Source organism: Chinchilla lanigera, unplaced genomic scaffold, assembly GCF_000276665.1.
Source record: "Chinchilla lanigera isolate Chin_1 unplaced genomic scaffold, ChiLan1.0 scaffold00143, whole genome shotgun sequence".
Lineage (NCBI taxonomy): Eukaryota > Metazoa > Chordata > Mammalia > Rodentia > Chinchillidae > Chinchilla > Chinchilla lanigera.
In genome coordinates this window covers 2,975,059-3,001,198 of record NW_004955544.1, presented here as the reverse complement: position 1 = coordinate 3,001,198, position 26,140 = coordinate 2,975,059, and the positions used below count along the sequence as shown (strand labels likewise).

The 26,140-nt window shown below is 44.5% G+C and overlaps 1 protein-coding gene and 1 long non-coding RNA gene across 2 annotated transcripts in view; one reads left to right on the top strand and one right to left on the bottom strand.

Annotated features, from left to right (window-relative positions):
- Window positions 1–1,219: 1,219 nt before the first annotated feature.
- The window catches only part of Clcn4 (chloride channel, voltage-sensitive 4), a 77,642-nt gene continuing 52,721 nt past the window's right edge, over window positions 1,220–26,140 (top strand). The window contains exons 1-2 of the mRNA XM_005411399.2: window positions 1,220–1,482; window positions 2,668–2,926. The gene's annotated coding sequence lies outside the window, so the exon portion shown is untranslated. The remainder of the gene's footprint in view (window positions 1,483–2,667; window positions 2,927–26,140) is intronic.
- On the bottom strand, window positions 4,057–24,419 carry LOC106147334. The gene is made up of 3 exons (XR_001232178.1): window positions 23,685–24,419; window positions 18,028–18,099; window positions 4,057–4,088 (listed from the first exon to the last, which is right to left on the bottom strand). It is a non-coding gene; the product is annotated as an uncharacterized LOC106147334 (long non-coding RNA).

Below are 26,140 nucleotides of genomic sequence, written 5' to 3'. Positions count from 1 at the left end.
AAAAACAGGAAAAAATTGAAAACATCCTTAATCCCACTAACGAGTGAAATACCACCTCTGATATTTTAGTGAATTCTTTCCTAATTATTTTCTTTGTTTATATATGTGAAAGTATATTTGTGGGTAGAAATGTATTACACTTAGGTAACAAAAATGGGTCACTTCACAGATAACACTTTTTCTATTAGTTCCTTGAAAGGAACAGTTAGTATTTATATTGTTTGATCAATCTTACATGTCTGTATTTGGTAATCTGAGCAACTACTTTGAAGATAACAGCATGTACTATGATAGCCGTTGTCAATTTCCTATCATCTAGTTTTGAAATTCTGTATTGTTTTTATTGCTTTTTATTATTGTGTTTAAAATAAAAAATCCACTGCAAATGTCTTTTCTTGTCTGTAAGTATCTACTATCATATTATTACATTCTTGCTATGTATGCATACCTTAGAATTTAGCACATCCAAAAAAAAAAAAAAAAAAGAATTTAGCACATCCTCTATTTTTGGAGATTTAAATCCTTTCCAGGACTTTGAGATCATAATTATTTCAGCAAATTTTCCTTAGTTCTTTGCACACCTTTACTCCCACTGCCTACTCAGGGAAAATTCCTGGACCTGAATAGCTGCAGCAAATATGCACAGCTGTTATAGACCCAAAATAATTGGTCAAATTATGCATATTTTATAAAGCTTTTGCTAGGAATTGCTTACTGGCTCTCGAAGCAGATAATTCAATTTACATTCCATGGGTGGTACCGGGTTTTGTTTTTGTTTTTAACCATTACCAAATTGAAAATTTGATGAGTGAGGGTGGAGGTTGTTGGAAGAGTTATTTCTTTGTGTAGAAAACTGCGTGGCCCAACTTTAGGCCTTTTAAAAACTGTCTTTTATTGTAATTTAATTTTTAATTTTTTTTCCAATTGATCAATCACTTGGAAAAAGAGAAGGTGAAAGTAGCCTATTTTTTTTTGGGGGGGGGAGCCTGTCCTCTGATGAAAGTACTGTATTTAGTCATGTCAGCCAAGCGGATCTAGAGCTAAGCTGTTCTTACTCTCCTAGGGTCCTCCTCTGGCAGCAGGGGCTATGTTACACACCCTCACCTTCCACTGACTCAGAGAACTCTTGTCCTCGTAGTCCGTAGCAGCCCAGCCTCTGAGGGCGGGGCGACTTGTATAGGGGACGCTGGGTTCTCTCCAGACGGGATTGCACCTAGGATAGGAGGTTAAGGACATTGGCACCACGGGACTCCGGAGCCAAGAGGTGACCGGGCGGTCTGGGCTGGGCTGAGTGGCTGGGCCAAACACGTGACGTTCCCAGCCTGCCTCCTGGGCCTCTGGGCGCCTGAGACTGAAATCGACATTTGCCTCTGGCAGGAAAATGAACTTGTTGGTTTCCGCCCGCATCAGACCCTCAACCCAAAGAAGTGGGGGGTCGCGGTAGCATTTTAACGCGCTATCTCAGGAATCTGACAGCGAAAGGTAAGTTGTTTATCGTTCAAAAAAATAAACCTGACAGGAGTGACCTAGAAAGCTACTGCCACTTCGTCGATTTAAAAAATCTGGTCTAGAAAATAATAGATATCTTTGAGAGGCAAGGGCTCTATTTATCCCCAAATTAGAGACTGACTTTCTGAACAGAAATTTGGTTAATCTAGAGGGATGGTAGTAAAAGGGCCAGGGTTAAATATAGGACAAGAAAGCTGCTGGAATAAATAGCAAGTAAACTCAACTCCAGCCTGCTTGGAAAACTATCTATTTCACAATCCTTGCAGGGGTGTGAGCAAAGAAAATGATAAAATAGTGATTTAAAGTCCAGTGGAAGTAAATTAGTCTAGATGATACTGGAATACAAATAAAAAGTTTCTGCTTTTGTACTTTTACTTTTCAAAACCATATATGTGGTATGGTAAAGGAAAGTTGATATTGCTGCACTTCAGTTTGAAATATACTATGTCAAATTTATGAAATTCTCACAGCTGGAATTTTCTAAGGCTTTGTAGGCAAAGCTGTTTCAGTTGTAAATGAGAAATATTGACATTGTACAGCTTTTTTGATAGTAAAATAACTCACTTCAGAATGTGACAAAAATTTAAAAATGTGAAATAAAGAGTTACTGTGAATTGGGTCTTTCATGCCTTAAAGATTAAATGCTTTACCAGAAGATGTAAGATAATAAGTACAGATCCAGGTACAATTTTGCTCATGTAATAGTGCTTTATTTTAAATAATTAAATATTGAAGTAAGTAGTATGGATATGGTGTCACTATTTTTTAGTTTGGTAAATACAAATTAATACTGGAATGCAGCTATTGAGAGTAATTAAAGCAGTATTTATCAGTGTAGTTAGTATGATATTTCATAATGAATTGTTTAGGATTAAAGTGTTCCATGTAATATTTGACATACAACTGGAAACAATGAATCTCTATGCAAGGTATGCCCATGTGTGCTATATTTTAAGTGTCATTTTGATTTGCACTAAGTGTAGTTCTCTATTGTATTTGATGAATACTAGTTTTACAATAAAACACTATATTGTATTTCCTTTCTCTATAATCCCCTTATTGCTAGCTCTTTTGAAATCCTATTACATGCTTGGAGCCTGTAATAATTTGGATTTCTCCTTCTGTGTGCTGTTTGTTTCCCATAATTCTTCGTGAAAGGCCGGGAACGCTGAACACATCAAGCAAAACTCCCTGAAGGGAGGTCAGAGCGAGGTTTCCGGCCACTAGCTGCTCACCTTCTGAGAAGCCCAGGGTCTTTCCCCTCCACCGCCCTCCCGTCTCTCTCCCAAGGCGTCACGTGGGAGCGTGGAGCCCGCCTCCCGGTGACGTCACAGCGCTCGCAGCCATCGCGCCGAAGAAAGGATGCTCTAGGATGCTGTCCAGGTGGGCGGCCGAGCTGCGCGATGCGGCACTGCAGGTAAGGGGCCCGCGGCGCCCAGACGCCCTCCCAGACCTCCCCAGCGGCGGGTGCGCTGCAGGTGGAGCCCCAGTGCGGTCAGTAGGCCTGAGCCCTGCAGCGCCCCACCAAACGGAATGTGGAACCTCTGGCTGTGGTGGTGCCTGCTGCTCACAGCTGCCCGCCTGCTGCTGCTGCTGCTGCTGCACCAGTCGGGGAGTGGCCTGGTGCAAGTCCACGCGTGACTTGGGTCTTGGCGGATCCACCTCGCAGAGTGGGCTGGGGCCAGCTAGAAAGACTTTTTTCCCTCAGAAAGGGAAAAAAAAATCTGGAATGACCACACTGAGAGAGAGAAATAACCACCAGCCGTTGTTTCCCCTCTGTCATTGTGCTTCTTAAATAACATACTATGGATTCTCCTTACATGGGTTTTTTCTCAGTCGTTAGCCTGATTTCTTTCAAGGCAAAAGCTTGCTGGGGGTTGGCAACTTCTTGGTTAGCAATTAAAGGGCCAGAGGTGCTTTGTAAATAATTTTGCAGGGTTCCAGCATTTAAATGTATTTTTCTTCTAGGTATTTTCAGTAGATTTTAAAATAACAGAATCGAATAAAATGAAATAAAATGCAGCATACAAAGATAATATGCCAGTGTAAGAGACTGCTAAATCTCTAAGAACAAAATGGCCTTTAGCAGGGTGGGGGGTGGAGATAACACCAAACCCTAAGAATCTCCAGAGTTCTTAATTTCCTTGCTGAATAATTAGCTTGTTCAAGCAGGGGCCTGATGACTCAGGTGCAGATGGAGGAAGTCAGGTGGTTCTTCAGTTCCAGCATGGCAGTATGTTTGTGTCTAGGGGAGGAGGGAGTTGATAGAATCTTGCCGACCCTGTTCACATTCCTTGCTCCTGGTCTGTAGCCAGGACATGTGTGGGCACCTTACAAGGTGAATGTGCCATTCTTTCCTGAAAACTCGACCCCCCCTGGAAGCTGAGGCATCAGTAAACTGTATTGAAACTCACACCATGAAGGTTTGACCCAGCAGGCCCTTTAAGGGAGGTAGTAAAACAGTGCTGTTTTCGTTGACCATGAAGAAGGCATTTCTTTCAGTTTAGGCTGCCTTGATGTATTGTTGCAGTGCTTCAGTCATTTATTTCTTGCAGTTTCCTTTCTTTGGTTCAGGTTGGCTGCAAAGATGAAAAGCAGTTGGGGATGTAGCTCTGTGGTGGAGTGCATGCTTAGGATCCACAAGATCCTGGGTTCCATCCCCAGCATAAAAAAAAATGACAATTCCCCAGCCCCACCCGCTTCTCCCCTGGCCCAATTCTAGACAGAGCAAAGCAGATGACAGAGGCAGACATAACAGAGACCTAGATTCTGGCCTTGTGGCTATGTAAACTTGGATAAGCTGCTTTGTGTCATTAGGCCTCAGCTTTCTCATCCTCAAAGTAACAAAGGATTTATTTTCTCAACTTTGGAATAGTTGGCATTTGGGACTGGACTACTGTTTGTCGTGGGGGCTGTCCTGTACATTGTAGGATGTTTAGCAGCATCTGTGGTCTCTGCCTACTACATGCCAGTACCAAGCCCCTTCTCTCAGTTGTGACAACCCAAAATGTCACCAGAAATTGCCACAAGTGCCATGAGGACTCCAGTGCTCCCAGGTTGAGAGCCACTGATTTAGGTGTTCTTCTTTTCCTTACCATCCTCCATTTCCCCCTCCTGTGCCTCTTCCTCCTCCGCCTTCTCTTCTTCTTCCGCCTCCTCCTCCTCCTCTTCCTCCTCCTTCTCCTTTTTTTTGCAGTGCTTGGGTTAGAACCCAGGCAAGTATGCTATCACCACCTTCACTCCAGCCCTTAGATGATCTTTACATGCTCTTCTGGCTCCAATATTCTAGAATTCACTTTCCAATGATTTGCTCAATGTGGAGTCCTTGGTTAAAAAATCTGATTCCTTTTCATAATGTCATATACATATTGGCAAATACAGTGTGAAAGCCTTTTTATGTCAAAGATTTTCACAATCAGCTTCTGTCAAAATCAGAGGGGGCTTTTGTATGCCATTTGTACCAAGGGCACCAGCCTGGCAGAGAGGTAAGTGTTGGAGAAAGTGAAAAAAAAAAAAAAAACCATGTGCTGAAACCTGTCAAACACTTATGCCCAGCAGTCTTGAGTGTGTCCTGTGTATGCGCAGTCTCAGTCTGGGACAGACCTGCATCTGAGAGGCAATTTCCTCTTCTGCAAGAGTGGGAATAACAGTCTGTGCTCAGAGGTGTTCTAATGATGAAATGTGATATACTGCCTTACTGTCAAATGTAGCAAAGCGGGATGGTGACAGTGTCCACACAGCTGGGAGACAAACACAGACTGCCCATAGAATCACCACCTGATACTCAGGTGGTAAAAATGGCCCATTGAAGCCTCAGAACAGGACATGAGTCTAAAGGTCTGATTTTTGAACTTACAAGATCCCCTGGGACTGCCTCATTTTATTTCTCAGAGCAGTTGCCAAATGTATAACATGGGTCCAGCTGTCTTTGTTGGCCTTGCTTCCCTTGCTTTTTGGGTGGACCATATGGAAAGTAGAAGGTCTGCAAGCTGGGAAGATCTGAGGAGACATGAAGCTGTGATAGCAGTGGCATTGCAAGGTATGTGCCATTTTTACCAGGCATGGGGGAGAGGGAATGTTAAAAGGGCCAAAATATTTCCTTGACTCCCAGGGCCGGGACCATGATGTGCTCTTCCCCTCTGTCCTTGTCTGAAATGTGGCAGCCTCTCTCCCACCTCGGCCACCTCCCTCCTCAGTAAACTGTGTTGGCTGTGGGAAGCAGCTCCTATTATTAATCCTCAATTCACAGTGCAGTGATTCAATTTGCAGGCATAAGATGTGGCTAAGTGGAGGAATAAAGCTCTGAGATGAGGATGCAAATGGGCTACGGTGTCCCCCTTGGGCATCCTTTCTTTCTCTTGATCACTCACACAAAAGGGGAAAACTACCATGTGGAGAGGAGCTCTAGAGGTGTGGCAAGGACCTGAGATTCCTATCCCTCTGCAGCTTCAAGGGACTGAAACCTGCATGAGTATGTTAGACGCAGATCTCAGCCCCAGGCGAGCCCTGAGGTGACTGAAGTCCTTGACAGCCCTTGAGCCAATGCCTAATCTTAGCCACTCTCAGATTCCTGCCACTGGAACAGTGAAATAGGACATGTTTGTTTCCTGCTGCAGTATTTGGGGGCTATTTGTTACACAGCAATAGGTGGCTAATGCATGTGTATATGGAGAAGAGCCATATTGTTTCGAGATGCACATTGAGGTATTTAGAGATAAAATGTCATGATAGTAAAAGTTTATTTTTCTTAATTCTTTTTTTAAACATTTCTTGAACATTCTTATGTATGGCTGAATGGAACACAGATAAATTATGCTTAATTTCACAGCTGCTTCTACATTTGGTCTGTTGTAATATCACATGTCATGTAACCTCTGGAAAATTCTACTGTCCATTAATGAGAGAAAGGTTTAGAAAAAGCCATGTAATGGCTTAAGGTTATTATAGAAAATATTTCTGATACTACGAATCTTCTTAAAGTGTCTTAGCACCCCAAGGAGTCCCCAGACCATAGTTTGAAAATCATTGCTCTAGATCAATAATTTACTGTTAATAGTTCAGTTAAATAAATAGAGAGAATGAGATGAGGCAAATATAGCCAAATAGGAACAATTGCTGAATCTGGTATCATTTATTGGATTCTTTTGCACAAAGTTTTGTGTATTTGAAAATATTCATAAGAAAATGTTAAAGAAATATAGGCTCTTAGATGGGGGATTCTGATAGAGTAGATCTGGGGTGAGGCTCAGGGGAGCATTTTAAACCTGTGCTGCAGGTGCCCCTGAGCACATAGGCTTGAGACCCTCCTCTTTGCTACCCCAGAGGTCCTTACTTTCCCACCCCATCCCTTCCCCACCCCTCAGCCTTGCCAAACCAGAGGGGGCTGTAGTGGCTATGTGTCCCCTCTCCCACAACTGATGGTGGTGGGCTGTGGGAAGAACCCCTCTCCCACCTCTGGCACTCCCTCCTCAGAGAAATTCGGTATATTGGCTGTGGGAAACTCTTGCTATCAGTCCTGTGCTTCACCACGTCGTTACCAGGTACGGCTGGACAGAAACTTCTTTCTATGAGCAGGCATTTTTTTCACACAGTGATTAAGTATTTTTAATGAATTGTTTTTTGTTCAAATAGTAATACATGCACACAGTGAAAATTTCAAGGTTATTCAAAGAACAGTCTCCTTTCATTCCTGGCCCCTGACCCCTCTCTTTCCTAAGGCAACCATCAGTAACTTTCTTATACATAATTTCACAAAATATCTGTGCAAATCTGTTTCTATAATGTGTATATCACTTTCCTCTTTTTTCTTTCCCCTTTTTTTCTTTCTGGTGATCTAATTTGCACTGAATAAAATGTATGAGTCTTACTTCAGCTGTTTTTGACAGATCAAGATGGAATAGTAGTAGTAACCCACAAGGTCCTATCTTGCTCCACTTTAATCAAACTCTCTGGGAAGAGGCAACCATTGCTGTGCTTCCTGTGAGCCTAGGTTTTGACTCTACTTGAATTTCATGTGAAAGAAATTATACAATATGTACACTTTTATATCTGGCTGCTTTCACTCCACGTGATTTTGAGATTCATCCATGTTGTTTTGTGAAACAGTAATTCCTTCCACTTTCTTGTAAATAGCACTTTTGGAGAGGCAATGGGAGCACTTGATACACCCTCTTCTCATACTACTACTCCACTAGCAGCACACTGTGAGTGTTTCCCATGGTGTGGACAAAATGGTAATTTATTTAATCAGTCCTTGATTGATGGACATGTGCAATAGTCAGTGATTTGTAATCAATAACAATGGTGTTATGTGAATGCAAAGTCTTGGAAAGAGGAAGAGATCCTCTAGGGTGAACAGATTTAGATTGTGGAAGTAAGTTTCAAAATGAAAGCAGCCCTGGGGCTGGGGATTTAGCTCAGCGGCACAACGCCTGCCTGGCAAGTGCAAGGTCATGAGTTTGATTCCTGGTACCAGAAGAAAAACATTAAAAAAATAAATGAAAGCAGCCCTTATATTTTACACATGAGGCAGAGATGGCCAGAGAAATCCAGTGACTTTGCCCAAGGTCATGTGAGTGATCTGGACAGAGCTGTGGAACAACCAAGGAGTCTTGATGTACAGAACATTTTTCCCCACTCTGCACTCTGTGGGGGCAGGAACCATGTGCATTCTTGTGATCATTAAATATTGGTTGAATGGGGAAATAAGTGATACGTTAATGTCTGAGAAAAGGCCATCAACATTATGTGGCCTATAAAGGCATTTCCATAAGATACAAGCCTCAATATTCATTCATTCGTTCATTCATTCATTCATTCATTTCTTTTTCATGTAGCAAATATTCCTTGGGTCCCTGCTATGTGTCTAGACTAGAGTTTCTCATCCTTGAAACTGTGGCTCTTTGGGGTTGGCTGATTCTTTGGTGGGGACTGTCCTCTGTACTGTAAGGTGTTTAGTAGCACCCCTGCTCTCCACTCACATAGCAAGTCCTCCAATTGTGACAGCCAGAAATGTCTCTAGTCATTGTCAAGTGTCCTCTGGGCACAAACTGCCCACAATTGTGACAATGATAAACCCAAGTGGTAGGATAGGAGGTGGAATCAAATGGACAAGCTGCATGCCCTTGAAGAACTGTCACTGGAGTTAGAGAAAAAGACTAACTGTTTGCTAGGTTATGCTATTGAGTGAAAGATGAGGAGGCAAAGGATGGGCAGCAGTTCTTGAGGGTAAGGTGCCTGACTCCTGGGTGAATTGAACCTAAATTTGTGTTGTTTTGTTTTGTTTTGTTTTGAGACAATGTCTTGCTATGTAATCCAGGCTGGGCTTGAACTCAAAGTCCTCCTGCCTCAATTGCCTGAGTGCTGGGATTAAAAGTGGTGCATACCACTGTGCTCAGCTTGAGACCAGATCCTTTCGCAGAAGAGGTGACTTTAACTCCTCCTAAAGCTACAAAATAGGGGAGTCCTGGATGGCTGGGTTCAGGCTCTAGGATTCATACATGGGACAGTACAGCCACCAGAGCAAGAGTAGAGAAGAAAAGGACACATGGTGGGTGTCTCCGTCTGAGGATGGTGTTTTGTCTGTCTCCTCAGATGCTGAAGATCTGCACCTCAGATGCTAGAGTCGGGTTGGGGATTGGCTGACTGAATGCAGCGCCCAGAGGCCCAGTTTGCCTGTTCCCTGGGGCAGTTTCCTGGTAGCCTGTAGCCTGTTGCATGTGGCCTGGCTGTGGATACCTGCTGACTCATCCCTCACAGTGTGTTAGTGCTTGCTTCTTGGTTCCCAGTTTCTACCCTTTTGGGTTCATTTGGCCAAGTGTGACACTTATTTTTCCTCATGCAGTGTGACCCTTGGAGGCGCTGGTTGGACTAACAGGGGTTTGTGGTCAGGATACAGGAAGCCCGGCCACAATGAGTTATTTTTCCTCTTAGGTTAGTCATAACTTTTACCAGCACCCCTTCCTCCCAAACACGCAAAATGACTGAAATGTCAGCTATCACTCAGCCACAGAGGCCTTGTTTGCTTCAGTAGCCAGCCTGTGGACACAGGAAGAGCCCATAAAAGTTGTGTTCCATGCTTCTCGGCACGTAGCCTTCCAAACTTGCTAGTTATGAGTGTCTCCTTCAGTGTTTTTATCTATGAGGGAGTATACCACAGGTAAGCAGAAAATAGATCCTTCAGGTGGAGAAGGAACTCAGAAAAAGTGGTCACCAGAAGGCTAGTCTGGGTGGTCCAAGGAGACAGATATGGGATAATCTTTCTCTCTAGCATGACCTTTGCAGCATTTATGGGTTAAACTTTGTGCCCCTCCAAATTCATAGGTTGAAATTGTAACCCTTAGTACTTCCGAAAATGACCTTAGTCAGAGTTAGGGTTTTTCTAGAAATAATCAAGTTGAAAGAAGGTCTTTAGAGTGGTTTCAAATCCATTATCAGCAGTGTTCTCACATGAAGAGGGCATCTGGACATAGACACACACAGAGGGATGACACAGAGAGAAGATGGTATCTAAAAACGAAGGAAAGAGGAAGAATGCTTCCATCAGAGGTCTCAGAAGCGAACAACCCTGTGGCACCTTGATCTCCAACTTCCAGCCTCAAGAACTGTATGACAGTAAGTTTCTGTCATCTGAGCCACCCAGTCTGTGGTGCTTCATTACCACAGCTTTGGAAAATAAACATAGCAGGGTTGTATTTTAACGGGCGTGTGAGCCTTCATTCCCTTGGGAGGTTAGAGGTGAACCACTCACTTGTCTTTGACAAGCGTGGGAGGAGTGTGGAGCCCAGTGCCCTCTCAATAGAAACAGGAAGCTCTGGGGTCCTAAGGTGACAGAGGCCTGCCAGGCTAGGGTGGAGGAAGACCCTTGCATTTGGGCTCAGTCCAGCATCCCACTACTGTCTGTAAGACTGTCTGTCTGCTTCTGTTTGCTCATCTGTAACATGGGCCTAAGCGTGACAATACTGACCTCATATGGTGTCAGGGGCCCAGTGAACACACGCAGAGTGCTTAGAATAGCACCTGGCACACTGTGGGCCCTGTACTAAGTATTTATTGTTATTATTATTATTATTGGAAGGAGTCTCTGGAGACATTCGAAATTGTTGGCTCTTGGCACTGGCAACACAGACCTCATGCCACTCTGGGTGAGGATGTGAGAACACTGAGTTGATTGTGTCACCCGAGGCCACATGAGGTTGGCCTCCCCTCCTTCCCAGCAGGCAGGCTGGCTTTCTATATAGCTGCATGGGCCTGGGGTTGTAGGAAGCCTGCCCTGCCCACACCAGCTCACCTGACTGGTAGTGGAACGGACCCAAGGAGTGCTGGGGGCAGGAAGGTGGGCCAGAGAAGAAGGAGGAGGAGGAAAAAGGCAGCAACCATCTCTGCATTCTGCCTGCAGCCTGTACGCAAGGTTTTGGAACAAGTCAAGTTTAAATTGCCTGGGCTTTGTGCACGTGTTTCATTCCCAGCCTCCCTGTTTGAGACTGTCTTTGGTTCTGTGGCCTTTAGCCCCTTGCTGGATGGACACCAGAGGGGTCCGGTCACAGTCAACACCTCAGACTTCTTTCCAGGGAGCTCAGCTCGTGGTTTGAAGAGTTAGCTGGAAGGGGTGGATGAATCACAGCCCCCTCAGTACCTTAAAGATGCCTGCATTTTAAAAGTGAGAATCAGTGATCTCAAATGAATTTGACATTGCTAGGGTTCCGGGTGAGGCAGAAAAGCTTCTCCCGGATGGTGATATCCTACTTGGTGACCTCATGGCCACTTGCAGTCCCCTCCATCACTGAGTCACTCAGGTTGATCTGTGCAGAGAGTACATCGTCCGTCCTCCTAACTGTATACTCTGTGGTTTTCTCTGCATATAATGCATCCTTTTTCTCACACTGCTTTTCATATACCCCCCTATTTTTACTGGTTTTAACAGCTTGATTTTTATATTCTTGGTGTTGTTTTCTTTATTGGTTTGTGTGTGTGTGTGTGTGTGTGTGTGTGTGTGCTTGCAATTCCTTAAGCTTCTTGAGCCTGTGAGATTATAATTTAAATCTTCCTGTGGAAAAGACTTCCTACGGTGAATGTTTTGGTTAAAAATGCATTTCAAAGCAACTTGAGAGAGTTTAAAGTGATTCATTTTTGTAGTGTTGGGGATCAAATCCAGAGCTTTGTGCATGTTCAACAAACGCTCTGCTACTGAGCTACATCCCTGCCACCTTGAGGGGATTTTTAAACCAACTTCCTTCTGGAGCTTTCCACTTGCATGAGACTGGCAAAGGAGAGTTTGTCTGCTGGGCTACTTAAGTAACTGTCAGATTGTGGCACTTTTAGCCACTATTACCGTTCAGACGTCATTGCCTGGGCTATAGCCACTCTGTGTCAAATGTCTGAGGTCAGCTGCCAGCCAAGATGCTTGCTTGCCGCAATTAGACGGATATCAGTCTTTGTCAGCCCAATGTTGTTCATGGTAAAAACTAATAAGAGAAAAATCAAGATGAATTAAAAATTAAAAAGACAAAACCAGTAGGAAAACGTAAGTTATGCCCTTCAGCCTTGCATTGTTAGAAATTATAAAACCGGTGGATGATGGAACAGGTCTCCAAGTCACATTTTACGCATCCCATGCTACAGTTGGGTTTCCATAGTCATTTAGTGCTCTCTATGTGCACAGATAACATGTTGATTTTTTTTGTACCAGGAATCGGACTCAGGACCTTGCACTTGCCAGGCAGGCTCTTGTGCCGCTGAGCTATATCCCCAGCCCAACATGTTGATTTTCTTGTGTGGGTTCTTGGGCATGTCTGTACAGAGTGTCCAGAGCATTTAACTGACTGCTTGGTAGAGTTTTGTATCTAAAGGTGGATATAGTATCAATAACACCCTTGGTAGATTAGGGATAGTACATATGGCTGACTAGCTTTGTAGCTTTAGTGGCTATTATTTTGACATAGCAAGGTTTGGCAAATCCTTCCTTAAGGTCTGGACAGTGAATAGAGATAGTGAAACAGACCTCAGCTTTTTAGGATCACACAGCCAAGTAAGAGTAAGCAAGTTTGTTCATAGTGATTACACTAAGATCCAGCCTATGAATAAGATTGACATGACAAATACTAGTCACTAAAGCACAATGGTAAGGATGTGGGGAAAGAAATAGAGCTGGAAGTAGGAAGGGAATAAAAGGTTATACTAGGCTGCTGCTTCTCCAAGTGTGGTCCAAGCAGCAGGTGGTGGGTGGTGGCACTGGGTCTCTGTGTTGTCTCTGCTTTCCTGGCGGCACTGACACACTACCAGGCTTGAGATCACGGCCTAGGCTGTGATCAGCCATCAGCTGTAACACTGCCACAGGACCACAAGCTTCTTCTGGGAAGCTTGTGACAAGACACTGTGGTGCTTACATTTTTTTTTTTTTTTTTTTTTGGTTTTTCTCCGGTACCAGGAACCGAACTCACGACCTTGTGCTTGCCAGGCAGGCGCTTTTGCCGCTGAGCTAAATCCCCAGCCCTAGACACTATGGTGCTTAGATTGTCCCTCAAGTGTCAGAGGCCTCAGCATGGCTCAGATGCCTTTATTGGGGACTGATGATAGATTCCTAGCAACGAAGTGTATTGGGAAGTTTTTGAGAATTCTTACATGGAGGGGAATTTTTGCTTTGCCCATTAGTACAACTTATTTTTATTTTATGAATAATGCTTTTGGTATCATTTATAATAACTCATTGCCATTGGTCATGAAAATTTTGCCCATTTGGATCATAAGAAACCACTCTCATGGCTTTTGCTTAGGCAAAGATGTAACTGGTTGAAGGAACGTTCAATGCCACATACTGTCTGCTTTGGGTTCTCTTAGAAGGGGACCTGAGGCATAGTTTCCACTGTGAGGCGGTTGGAAGGAGGTGCAGGGACTCCTGGGGGCAGAGTGGGACTGGGAAGCAGGCAAGGAAGGCCGGCTGTCAGCACAGCTCATGTGTGGTGGGTGAGCAGAGCCTAACTGCACTGTGCAAGCTCTAGCAAACGGTGCTTCCCAAGGCCTGGGCCCCCAAGCTCACCTCTGGGTTTGGTGATTTCCCAGGAGGGCTCGCACAGCCATGATTTATGACAGCGGAAGATACAGAGCAAAATCAGCAAAGGGAAAAGCCACACGAGGCAAAGTCTAAAGGAAACCAGGCACATGCTTCCAAGAATCTTCTCTTTGGGGTCACGCAGGACACCCTTTATTCCTCCCAGAGTAAGTCGAAATGTGACTATCAGAGAAACTAGTTAGAGACTGAGCATCCCGGGTTTTTATTGGCCACATAGGCACTGTCTGCCTCGCATATAACTCAATTTTAGACTCCTAGAAGGAAAGCAGGCACTCCACTCAAGTCACGTTTTTTGGACAGTTTAGGCATGGTGTGCTATTCTTAGGGCTCTGAGCATGGTAGGGACCCTCCCCAAACCTAAGTTCCTGGATCCTGGCCGGGATCTGACCTTGTAAGCAGTCGTTTCTAAGGAGGGCAGCTTCTGGCCTGCTGCGTAAGGTCTGCACAGATACAAAGCACAGACCTGTCCGTGATCCCATTCGAAGGCAAGGTGGGCATAATCTTACAGCAGTTCTCACAGCCGTTGGTTAATGCCTGGACCGAATGGCACATGTCAAGTGTATCACATGAGCTGAGCCACCCTCTGTGGAGCCCAAAACAAGGATGTCAGGTACAGAGACACTGTTGCAAAAGCAGCAGAGTGATAGGAGTGGGGCATTGGCAGCATCAGACAGTCCCTATTCTAGAAATTGGGTAGGAGCAACAGACAAAGCCATGTGTTCAGGGCTGTTCACGTGCATGTGGTCCTGTGGCAGTGTTACAACTGTGGGTGGAAAGTTCGAGGTTAAGGCTTCCCTCTAACTTCCTTGGGATGTAGCACGATTATCTGCTCTGGGGCATTGCTGGGCCTGGAGGTACAATGAGACCATAGGTACAGGCCTTTTTTGCTGGGAGATTGGAAAGTTTGTGTGTGTGGTGTGTGTGTGTGTGTGTGTGTGCGTGTGTGTGTGTGAAGGTCCTGTGTGCTGCTGTAGCTCAGTGGTAGAGTGCTTGCCTAGCACGCACATGCCCTGAGTTCAATCCCCAGTACCAAACACACACACACACACACACACACACACACACAGAGAAAACCCTCAAAAATAAAAAAAAAAACCTAAATTTTATTTTGAGAGAAAGTCTCTCAAGCCCAGTCATCAAGTTGTCTAGACTAGGCTCAAATTTGTATATGTGTTACTGAAGTGAGCACATGGGTTCAAATTTATGATCCTCCTGCCTCAGCCTCCAACAGTGCTGGGATTGCTGGGATGGTCTGGTTGTTATAGTTTCCACTTTTAATGGAAATGAGGACCTCATTGCCTCTCATTGCTCTCAGTTTGAGCAGTGTGAATAGGCAGATAAAGAAATATTGGCTACAGCCTCAAACGTTTTTGGCAGAATGATTTTCTTGTGTCTACCTACATCAGCAGATTAACAGCATACTGTTGGATAATTTGCAGATAGCCACCAATTTGTACTGGACTGAAGTGCTTAAGCATGTCGTATTGTGTGCACAGAAACCCAGGGTTTGAGTCAAAGCAGCCTGGGGTGTCCTCATTTCATGTAAGCTCTGGTTCACTTCTTTTGTCTGGGAGCAGTGCAGAATATGGAGATGGGCACCAGCTGGCCTGGCGGTTGGCAGCCACGCAGGGCTGATGACACATCCACGTGGCACTGCAGAGCCCAGGCACTTCGGAACTCCTCCCACCCCACGGCCCTCTTTTACCGTTTTCCGTCAGCCCTCCAACCTCTTCCAGGACTACCCCACACGCTGCTGGGTAGCTTAATGTATTGTAAAGTGGATACCTGTGCCACCACCCTACTGCCCAGGTCAAGCACAGGAAGTTGCCATTGTTGGCATCCTTTATCCCCATCTGTCACTTACCCCTGGTTCTCCCCTGACTTCTGTTGTGTTTGTGTTTCTGTTTGTCTCTGTCAGTACACCACAGAATTCTGCATTCTCGATAATCGTCGTTTCCTTTGGCCTGTTTTTTTCAAACATTATATAAGTGAATCACGCAGTGTATTCTGATGAGTCTGGATTCCTTTGCTCACTAGTCTCTGTCTAAAAGTCGTCCATTGCAAGCATCATTTGGGATGCACATGAGTGAGAAAGAGAGTGGACAGAAGAGAAGCCAGTGCAGGTGACAGAGAAACTGCCATGGGTTGCAGAGGGACCTGGGCTGTCCATGTTTTCTTGGGGCAGAGCTGGAGCAGTGGGTTATGCAGGCATGTAGTTCTGGTGACCTGAGGCAGAAGCTACAGCTGAAGGCCAAAAGGCCAAGGGGAGGATCACAGGTGAGTCAGGAAAGGCTAGGGAGGAGGCGTTTCAGGTTGGAACAAAGCCTGGACAGAAGCCCAGGCAGTCCTTGCATGGCCTTGCTGGACCGGCAGGCGCTGAAACAGTGGACTCTGGGAGGCTCCATCTGGTGGCCACATGATGCAGTGACACTCTGAGACCAGGGCCATCCAACCTGATGGCCTTTACAGGAGCTGCCCGCACCAAAAGAACTGGCAGCCAGCAGATACCCGTCCCTGAGCTCAGACCCTCATGTGAGCCACAAGGGCACAAGAAAAGAATCTCTTAAAGGCTGCTTCTGATTAGTCCTTGAAGTTTCAGGAATATCTGTAAGAAGTGAAGCTTTTTGCATATTTACGTTTACTGACCAAGGCCTGTCTCTAAACTTGATGTTCTCAGAGCCCTTCTTCCAGCTGTGTGGCCTTAGAATTGCTGCTGTGTCCTCTGATGCTCATAGTGTTTTGTAAGCACTATAGTAGCCTCTAGTGACAGAGGCTATGAATACCTTGTTAGAGTTGGACTATGCAGAGAATATTGTGATCATATTTTTATTATGATGATATTTTTATTCATGATCATATTTTTATTCACTGTGATCGTATTTTTATTCATGAGCCAAGACACTTGGAATCTGGATGCCTTATGAGACTTAATTATTTGGAGAGTTTTTCTGATTGTAGGATCTCACAGAAACTTCAGAATGTGTGTGTGTGTATGTGTGTGTTAGGAACTACTCTTCATTTTCTCAAGTTTCAAGGTTGAAATGTTGCTGGCGATATTAATTAGTTGCACTCTGAGATCTCATTGCCTCTTCAATAATTCTGGGAAGAATGGTCATCGTTACTTACCTTTGTACCTGTCCCACTGAATCACAATAGTTTATTTGTGGCTGATTCTGTTGGTAAGTGAGGGGTGTCGGTGTTTGAGTACTCCTGCCGCCTCTGAAGGGGCTTGGCCCGTAGCAGATGCCCCATAAATGTGAGTGGTATGAAGCGGGGGCCAGCAGCCTGTGTCCTGCACATGAGATCTAGTCTGTTACTTGTTCTGTAAGTTTTATGGATGCCCAGCCACATCCCTTCATTTACATACTGCCTGCAGTTGCTTTGAGCTATAAGTGCAGAATGCAGTAGCTTCCCCAGTGATTATTTGACCCACAAAACTGAAAATATTTTCCAGTTGCTAAGCCCTATCATTTCAGTGAGTATGATGGGAAGGAGAAAAGTGGCCAATTTGTCCAAAAAGCTTGGGAGGCCCCGAGGAGTCTAGTAGCAGTTTCTCCCGTGCCTACACCGGCTGAGGCTGAGGTGGGTACTTAGCCCATGACAGCCGACCTTCCTTGCTCACTGGAGACTTAATCTCTGTGAGTTATGTCTTTCTAGTCTGTTTGTCCAACTCATTTTGGGTTTAGTTAAGTTGGCAAATAATATGGCACAGTGAGATTGGGAGAGGAATACTGGCATAAAATTGGTCAGGTTCTGGTGGCCCCTGGCCACTGCTGGGCAGACAGAGGAGAGGACAGGTGGAAGGCCACAGCATTTCATGAGGGGTGGTAAGATGGTGGCAGCACACTGTGTAATGTCTCCAAAAGGGAAACCGTCCAAATGCCCATCTGCAGGAGAACGTAAAAGCACATTAAGGCTTATTGCTACCATCAAATAACACAGAACAGGAGTTGGCAAAGTCCACTGTCTCCAGGGCCAGCTCCAGCTCACCACATGCTTTTATACGGCTCGTGAGCTAAGGATGGTTTGTACATTTTTTATATGGTTGAAAAAACCCAAAAGAAGGATAATATCTTGTGAAACCTGAAGATTATATGAAATTCGAATTTCGGTGTCCATAAATAGCAGTTTTTATTGAAACGCAGCCCCCGTCGTTAATTCATATATGAGCTCTGGCTGCTCTCAAATGGTAATGCAGGGTGGAGTGAGTAGTTCCAACAGAAACCACATGGCACACAGAGCATCAAATCTTTACTTTCTGGCCCTCAACAGAGTTTCCTAGCCCGTGTTCTAAGGCAGAGGGGATGAACAAACAGTAATTATGCTCAACAACAGGGACAGACCTTATGAACTAGTAGGGAACACAAGAAGCCAGACACAAGATCTCATCTACATAAAGCTCAGAAACAAGCAACAGTAATCTATGGTATGACAGTCAGGATGTTGTTTACCATTAGCGGCAGTGGGAGGGCTGGGAGGTCCAGAAGGAGGCTGCTCGGAGCTGTCACTTGGTCTTCCTTGACCTGGAAAAGAAAAAGATTTCAATGTGGCAGCTACTTAGAAAGTTAAACATAGACTTCCCTTCGGATCTAGCAGTTCCACTCCTGAGCATATACTCGAGTGATGAAAATATATGTCCACACAAAGGCTTCCACAAATGTTTGTAATAGGATTATTTATAACAGCCCCAAATACACCCAAACAAAATGTGATATAGTCACACAATGGAATGTTATTCAGCACTGAAAAAGAATGAAGCACTGACACATGCTACAACGTGAATCAATCCCAACACCATGATGCTAAGAGAAAAAAGCCAGACACAAAAGACAACAAATCACATGATTCCGAACAGGAAAATCCGTGGATAGAAACTAGATTAGTGGTTACTGGGGACTGGAGAGGGAAGTGACTGTAGTGGGCACAGAGTTACCTTTAGGAGGATTGAAAATGTTCTGGGCTTGGGTAATGAGGACAGTTGTACAAGTGTGTGACTATTTCCAAACCACTAAATTGTGTCCTTCAAAAAGGTGACATTTATAGTAAAGTACATGAATTGTTCTTTAAAACAAAATGCTTAAGCCAAGCATGGTGGTGCTTGGGAGGCTGGGCAGGAGGATCCCAAGTTGGCCAACCTGGTCAGCTTCGTGAGACCCTGTCTCAAAATAAAATAAAAAGGGCTGCGGATGCAGCTCAGTGGTAGAACATGTGGGTATTACGCATAAAACTCTGGGTTAGATTCCCCAGGACTGGGAAAAAGAAAAAGAAAAAAGAGAAGAAAACAATTGGGAAAAGGTCCCAAGGCAGCGGCCACCTTATCCACACTTTCCGCCGCTCTCTCATGTGTAAATAACTCAAAAGCTGACAGAGAGAAGGCCTAGCTCCTCCATCTGAGATGTCTCATCAAACCCAGATGATTTGAGTAGCACGGAGTAGTTTCTAGAATTCAGCTAGAAGGGGCATGTTAGATTTGCTATTTTTGTTTACTAAAACTGCATTTCTCAGAAAAACAGGACGAAAGGACAGATCATAGATAACTCGCTTCCTGGACCTTCCCTGTCATCACGTCCAACTCCACTCCCATTTCCCTGCTGTTTTCCTTTGGTCTGGTGGGAGAACAATGGCAATCTCTGTGGTATCTACTTCTGCATGTTGCCATTGCCCGGAAAGGGCAGCTGGTTCCTCGTTAACCTGCAAGGCTCCATTGTAGCTGGGCGTTGGGAGGCTGAGGCCGGAGATAGTGAGTTTGTTGCCACCCTGGGCTACATACAGAGTTCAAGGCCAGCCTGGACTACTTAGCTGCCTCAAATAAAATAAATAAATAAAAGATTCCATCACTTCCTGCAGGTATCTTTTCTTATATGTTTATCAGTCTCTTTGGGGTTACACTTTTTGATCTTTACTTCTAGGTATTAAGGCCAATAATGGTTGCAGATACGTTGGTTGCTTTTGATTATCCACTGTTTTAATTTTGCTGACACTGAACAGTATATAATTGAGGACTTTCTGCTCTGTAATGATGGATGAAAACAACTGGCAGTGAAGATAGCGCTGAAGTTTCTGGGAAGTCCCACATGCCTGAACATTATCTGTGGTAGACATAAATAGTTTTGATAAATGAAAAAAAGGGCCATTTGACCCTAAGAGGATGGAAGGACCACGTCCTTACTAACTTTCTATGTCTGGCATGTGCTGGGGAGGGCGTGGGGGAACTGTAGAGACACAGCCCATTCCAGGGGGCAGGCTTGAAAGTGGAGAGTGGTGAAGCTCGGAGAGGGGCATTGGAGGTCACAAAGGCAGATGGGATTCATGCAGACCTCTCATTTAGTGTTTTTACCACTTTGTATAGTGGTATTTCAGATCTGAAAGAAAACAGTCTCTAATCAGTGTACATGCTTCGAGGAACTTTTTTAAAAAGATGCTGTAAATGTCAGGCATAGATTCATATTTTAATGGCTTCTTTTATTTTTGGTAAAGAGATGCCCACAAAAGATCCCACAAAACCTCAGTGGGATGACCTGAATCTCCCCGAATGGAGCTGGGGTCCATCGGGTGCCCCTGTCAGCTGCAGATGGTGATGGACGTAAATATGAGCAAACTGCAGGGTGGGAAAAAAACCTGTTTTCATCAAACACCTACATTTTTTTTCAAATTTTAACCCACACTTACGAAGCACAGTCACTTGCCACATGCGCAGTGCTTTACAAATGTCGCCTCTTTCAGGCTGCATCACAATATCCTGAGGCAGGTGCTGTTATGATCTCCACTTTATAGTTGGGACACTGAAACACAGTAAGCTTCAGCACCTTGCCCAAGTCACACAGCCAGGAAGCAGCACAGCTGAGATTTGAACTCAGGCAGTGGTGTTCCAGAGTCTGTGGTTCTAACCACTAGGCAGTGTTGCCTCTCATAATAAATGCCCAAAGAGCAAAAGGAAAAGGCACAGTATTAAAGAACTAGCCATGTCACACTCGTTGTTTGTTTCAAAATATAGCTATGAAAAAATACAGCAGCAGGTTATAGCAATTCACTATCTAGTTTATAATGGCAGACAATCCTCATTTTCTTCTAGATACTTCTCTGTATTTGCCAAGATGTTTTGGGAGTTGAGTGCTCAGTTATATTTTTTGCAACAGTATATCTGGTTTCTGGATGCCTTTTTAGAACTCTGCTATCCCCCACCCAGAGGTGGAGTCTACTTTCTCCCCAGCGGGACCTGGATGTGTTTTTGTGCTTGCCCTAATGGACAGCATGTAACAAAAGGTGACTGCCTGATGTCTGAGGTGATGTGGTTTCTGCCCGATCTCTTTCTGGACACAATTCCTTTGGAGCCTCTAACCTCCAAGTAAGAAGCCCTGCCACCCAATGTTGGCGTGCTTAGAGAGGCCACATGGGGTGCCACATGGAGAGGGAGGTCCAGGAACTTGGCTGTTCGGGTACCCAGTTGTTGATTTTCCCAGTCCAGGTGCAGGTGTATGAGTGAAGAAGCCTTCAGATGATTCCAGCCCTTGTCTGACCACAGCCTTTTGAGAGACTTTCGGTGAGACAGATGTGTCCAAGACGAGTTCAAGCCTAATACCAGGAGACGAAAAACTAAGATAATTGTTCCTGTCTACACCATTGTGTTTCAGGATCTGCAACAGAGAGCTCCTACCCCTCTTATTTTATAGCCACAGTAACAGTGACATGTACAGTGGTCTTGGAAGGCAAAAGGGCAGAGACACTATAAGAAACACGAAGGGCTGCTGACATGGCAGGTGCTCTTAGCACCTCTCCTATTGCCAATTCCTTCAGCCTGCGTAATCTCTCCAGGAATTCCACCCTGGGACTTCTGGGCCCCTACGTGCAAACAGATTCTGCTTCTTTCTGGAAAAATGAAACAGATTCTGCTTTTTTCTGGAAAGATGAATTACAGACCATGATGAAGTCAGACTTAGTGCTCAAAGAAAGCCTAACATTTGACCCACTTCTCCTGATTGACAGCACACATTCCAGCCATTGAGCTCATTTTTTTTAAACAGCCACAGTCACGGAATTCCAGAGCGGGAAGGGTCCTTGGACTCTCATTCTACGGATGAGAAGACTGAGGCTCGTGGCAGTCAGGAGACCCTTTCCCATGATTCCACATCCGGCTACAGACAAAGTCAGTTATGGGCTCAGGTTTGCAAATAGTTTGGTCTTTTTGCAGGTGAAAAGAATGGTAACCCTTCAACCTTCAGAGCAGAGGGGGAAGAATTTATATCTTTTTTCATAGATGCTTCTCAAAAGAGGTGGCAGAACACAGAATTCTAGAGTCAAAAGAACAGGCACAAAACACTAGTTTAGAGTACTTTACTTATATCCACTCACCCAATCTTCACAAGTCTATTTTCTTTTTTCCTTTTTTTAATTTTTTTTTTTTTTTTTGTGGTAATAGGGAATAAATCCAGGGCCTTCCCACTGGGCTAAAACCCACAGCTCTTTTTATTTTTTTTTATTTGGCAGGATCTTGCTAAGTCACTAAGTTGCCCAAGGTGGGTTCAAACTTGCCATCTTCCTGCTTCAGCTTCCCAGAATGCTGAGATTATAGGCATGTGTCAGCACACCCGGCTGACTAATCTGTTTTCATACCCACTTCACATGTGAGGAAAGAGTGGCACATAGCTTTCCTAGTCTTTAGCTCAGAAGTCTAGTTTTTCCTGAAAAGCAAAAGCAAAACATGTAGAAAGGGGTCCTTGCCACTGTTGCCCCAGTGACTCAGAGATATAAACACATTGAAATACACTCAAAACCTGTTATTTTTTTTAAAATTCTTTTTTTTTTTTGGTTTTGGTTTTTCTCCGGTACCGGGAACCGAACTCACGACCTTGCGCTTGCCAGGCAGGCGCTTTTGCCGCTGAGCTAAATCCCCAGCCCCTTCAAAACCTGTTATTGAACACTGACTCCATACCAGGCCCAGCAATGGATGTGCAGAAATGAGTATGTTGTTCGTGGCTGCAGAGGGTGCTGGGAGAGTGAGAAAGTATTTGTAGCCAGAACATAATTGTAAGTTCTTGTAAAGTGCTTGAGAAGGCCAGGGAGGGTGTCCCAACTCTCTCTGGGGAACTTAATGCAGTTTTACAGATGCAGAGAGGCAGAGCAGGGTGTTGAAGGATGAACAGGAACTTTTGTGACAGAAGAGGGAAAAACTATTTAAGGTAGAGGGAACAGCACAGGCTGTGGGTTTCTGCCTGACCTTTTGGTCATAGATGTTGTGAGTAGCCCCAGGTATATCTAGTCAAATCTTAACTATACTTTCAGTCTGTCCTTTTGATCTTGATTGGTGTGATTTCCTGCTTGCTTTCATTTTCTAGAACCCATTATGCTGGTGACCAGCCCACTCAGAGTTGCTTTTAACATCAAAGTTACATATTGGATCATTGTTGCTGTCACCCTTGGCACATGATTGTCATTGTTGGGCTCTGGTGATGGGAATTTTACGAGACCCGGTCTGTTGTGGCTACCTCCTGTTGAATACTTTGATCCTGGCTGGGGGACTTCGTGCCGAGTTCCCCACCTACGGATACTTTCTTTCCTTAAGTGATTGGATAAAAGACATATGTATCCTGTGGGTCATTGAAAGTCCATTTGTAGTTAAATAATGTTTGTGTAGGAAGAATGTTATCTTGTCGGGCAGGATACAGCCAGCATGAACTAGGGCAAAAATTCTTTTCTATTCTGTCTCTGCTAGTGGCTTTGTCATCTGCAGCTGCTGTAATGCTCTTCCCCTGGATGTGGTCTGCTTTAGCATAGCTGGCAGGACTTGTCTTTCCTTTCCTCTCCCTCTGAGCCCAAGTAACTGTTATTTGTGACCTATTGTTATGATGCTGCACGTCACGACTCCTTCAGAGAACTCAATGACTTCAAACAATAATTTTTTTTGGCTGGGGATTGAGCCCAGCATCTTGTACTTGCTAAGTGGTCACTTTTTTCCTGAGTTATGCCCCCAGCTGTACACTAGCCATTTATTGTTCTCACAAGTCTATAGGTTGGGCTAAAGGTGGCTGTTTTGGGCTGCACTCACTTATGAATCTGTGGTGAGCAAGGCCTAGACAGTCTAGGAGAGCCTCCCTGAGATGACCCCACTTACCTCCATTTGTCATCTTCCACCATTGTAGCCAAGGATGCTTCTCATGGTGGGGGCAGAGGTTCAAGAAAGCAAGCAGAACCTGCATCAATTCTTGGGGTCTAGGCTCAGTATAAACATGCTGCCTTTTATTCCACATGTTGCAGGCCAGCCGAGACTTACGGGAGTAGAGAACCGAATTCCATGTCTTCACGAAGAAGAGCTGCGAAATCACATTGACAAGGCTGTAGATACAGCATGGAGTAGATGATACGGGCCATTTTTGCAGTCAATCTACTGCATAGATCAGGCATCAACAAATTTTTTCTGTAAAAAGCCAGATGATAAGCATTTCAGACTTTCTAGGCCATGTTGTCTTTGTTGTAATTCCTCATCTCTGCTGTTACATGACAGCTGCCGTAGACAACATGTAAACAAGTGGGCATGACTGTGTGCCAATGAAACTTTGTCTGTAATACCAGGCAGTCTGATTTGTCCCATGGACAACAGTTTGCTGAGCCCTGAACACTTATGATCCAGGCTCAGTGTGAATCTCAGACTTAGCTCCAGGATGCTATTCTTCCTTGAAACCACGGCCTCCAGGCCATAAGCAGAGGTGTGATCTGCCAGCAGAAATGCTCTTGCTGGAGAAGAAATAAAAACACTTGAGAGGTGTGCAAGAGCCCCCTTTTCAGATGCAGATGACTTCGCATGTCCAGTTGCAGTGATCCTTGTGTTGTACTGAGCTGACAGAAGTTAAGTTTCCATTTCAGCGGCTTCTTGGCAGTGATCCCTGTTGCCCTCATGCTGTCTACATTCCAGTTCCTCCTCCATCTGCATGTCCTCATCCGGTCTCAGACAGCGTCCCTTCTGTTTTGCTCACTCGGCTGCCCGCTTCTTGCACTTTTCCTGGCCCTCCCCAAGTCTCTTCTCCTCTTCACCCCAACCTCAGAAGTGACATCAGCACTTCCTTTGGGGCACCCAGGAAGCCCCAGAGACTCTGCATATTGGATCCTGTTTGTTTTCTTCTACCAGTTACGGATCTAGTGGTCATGCCCCTGCCGTGCTCCATTGGAGTTTAAGTATGTAATTGTTCCCCAGAGTTACTTTGCGTTCCAAGCATTATTATCTGGAGGAGTTCATTGACTAGAGATTTGGTTAAATTTCAGGTCATATCAACCCATTTTCAAAAGACTGTTCGAGTCCCTGCAGTCCTGCCTGCTGCCTGGCTGGGCCTCTCTGATGAGGGCTTGGCATTGTGGGTGAACAGCTTGTCATCTTATTTTTCCCATCAGAGATATTCAATTTTCTTTACCACACATAATAAGAAATTATGACCATCATATTTTTGTAGAATGAGAATAAAATCTCCGCTTTCTAATTTTATTCCTTCCCTTATATTACTGGTTATGTTATTGGTTGCTACTGACTTATGCAACATGATTCTTCCCCGGGTGCTCATCAGCGAGTATAGTTTTCAAGTTGGCACAGCTCGAGCCTCAGACTTTGAAAGCTTTAAAGTAACCAAGTTGCACAGATGGTCAGTATATCAATCATTGTGGCCACTTTATTGCTTGTAAGGCGATTACCCTACTTTGCCTATGGTGACTTTTCAATGTAATTAAAAGTCAGTTTCATCAAATCATGGTTGAGTCCTCAAAATATATAAATATATAAAGCAGTGGGAGAAGTCTGCAACCAAACATTTTTATAACCACCTTCAACTTTTTAACCATCCATTCCAGCACTTTTGTGGTCCTCATTTATAATTCAAATTTCCATACCCTCTGCCAAAGTAATTGTTATTGAGTGCATATTCCAACCTCTCTTCTCTGTAAGAGTGTATTATCTTTTTCTGCCAACTGGGTCAACATTGGTCTTGCTGCAAAGCATTTTCTACATTGCAGATGAGCTCCTATGTGATTTGCAGATCAAGCTTTGATGCTGGTAGAATGCAGAGGATGCACTGACTCATTTGTGATTATTTTCCAGGCAACAGCAACCTGAAGAGCAGGAATGGAGTTGTTATCTTAGACATGAAAGGAAGTCATATTCAACTTTGCTCCTGCCTTGGCAGCAGGAGCCTTTTTAACTGTATTTTAAGAAAACTTAAAAATGAGCCTCTGCACCTGGAGTACCTTGCCACTAGCTTTGCATGGCTCTTGCTTGGGTCATGGCAGGTTGTCCTGCCTCTCTTGTCTCCCTACAAAGTGGCGCCCCCTGGTGTAGAGAGCGGCTGCTATCTGCAGATTGCTTTGGCTTCTACCAGTGAATTAAAGTCATGCCAGCATTTCATTCTGTTACAGTCTATTTGGGATGTCCGTGATGACAGCTACACAGGCTGCCTGCCTCATAGGGGTCTGCTTTGTCTCCTAGGGAAAGCAGTTATCATCTTTCTTACAGTTATTTGCTCCTCCAGCCCTCTCGTTTTCATTCTTTCCTTTTTTCAGAACCTGAGATTTTTCAGAAATGCATACAGT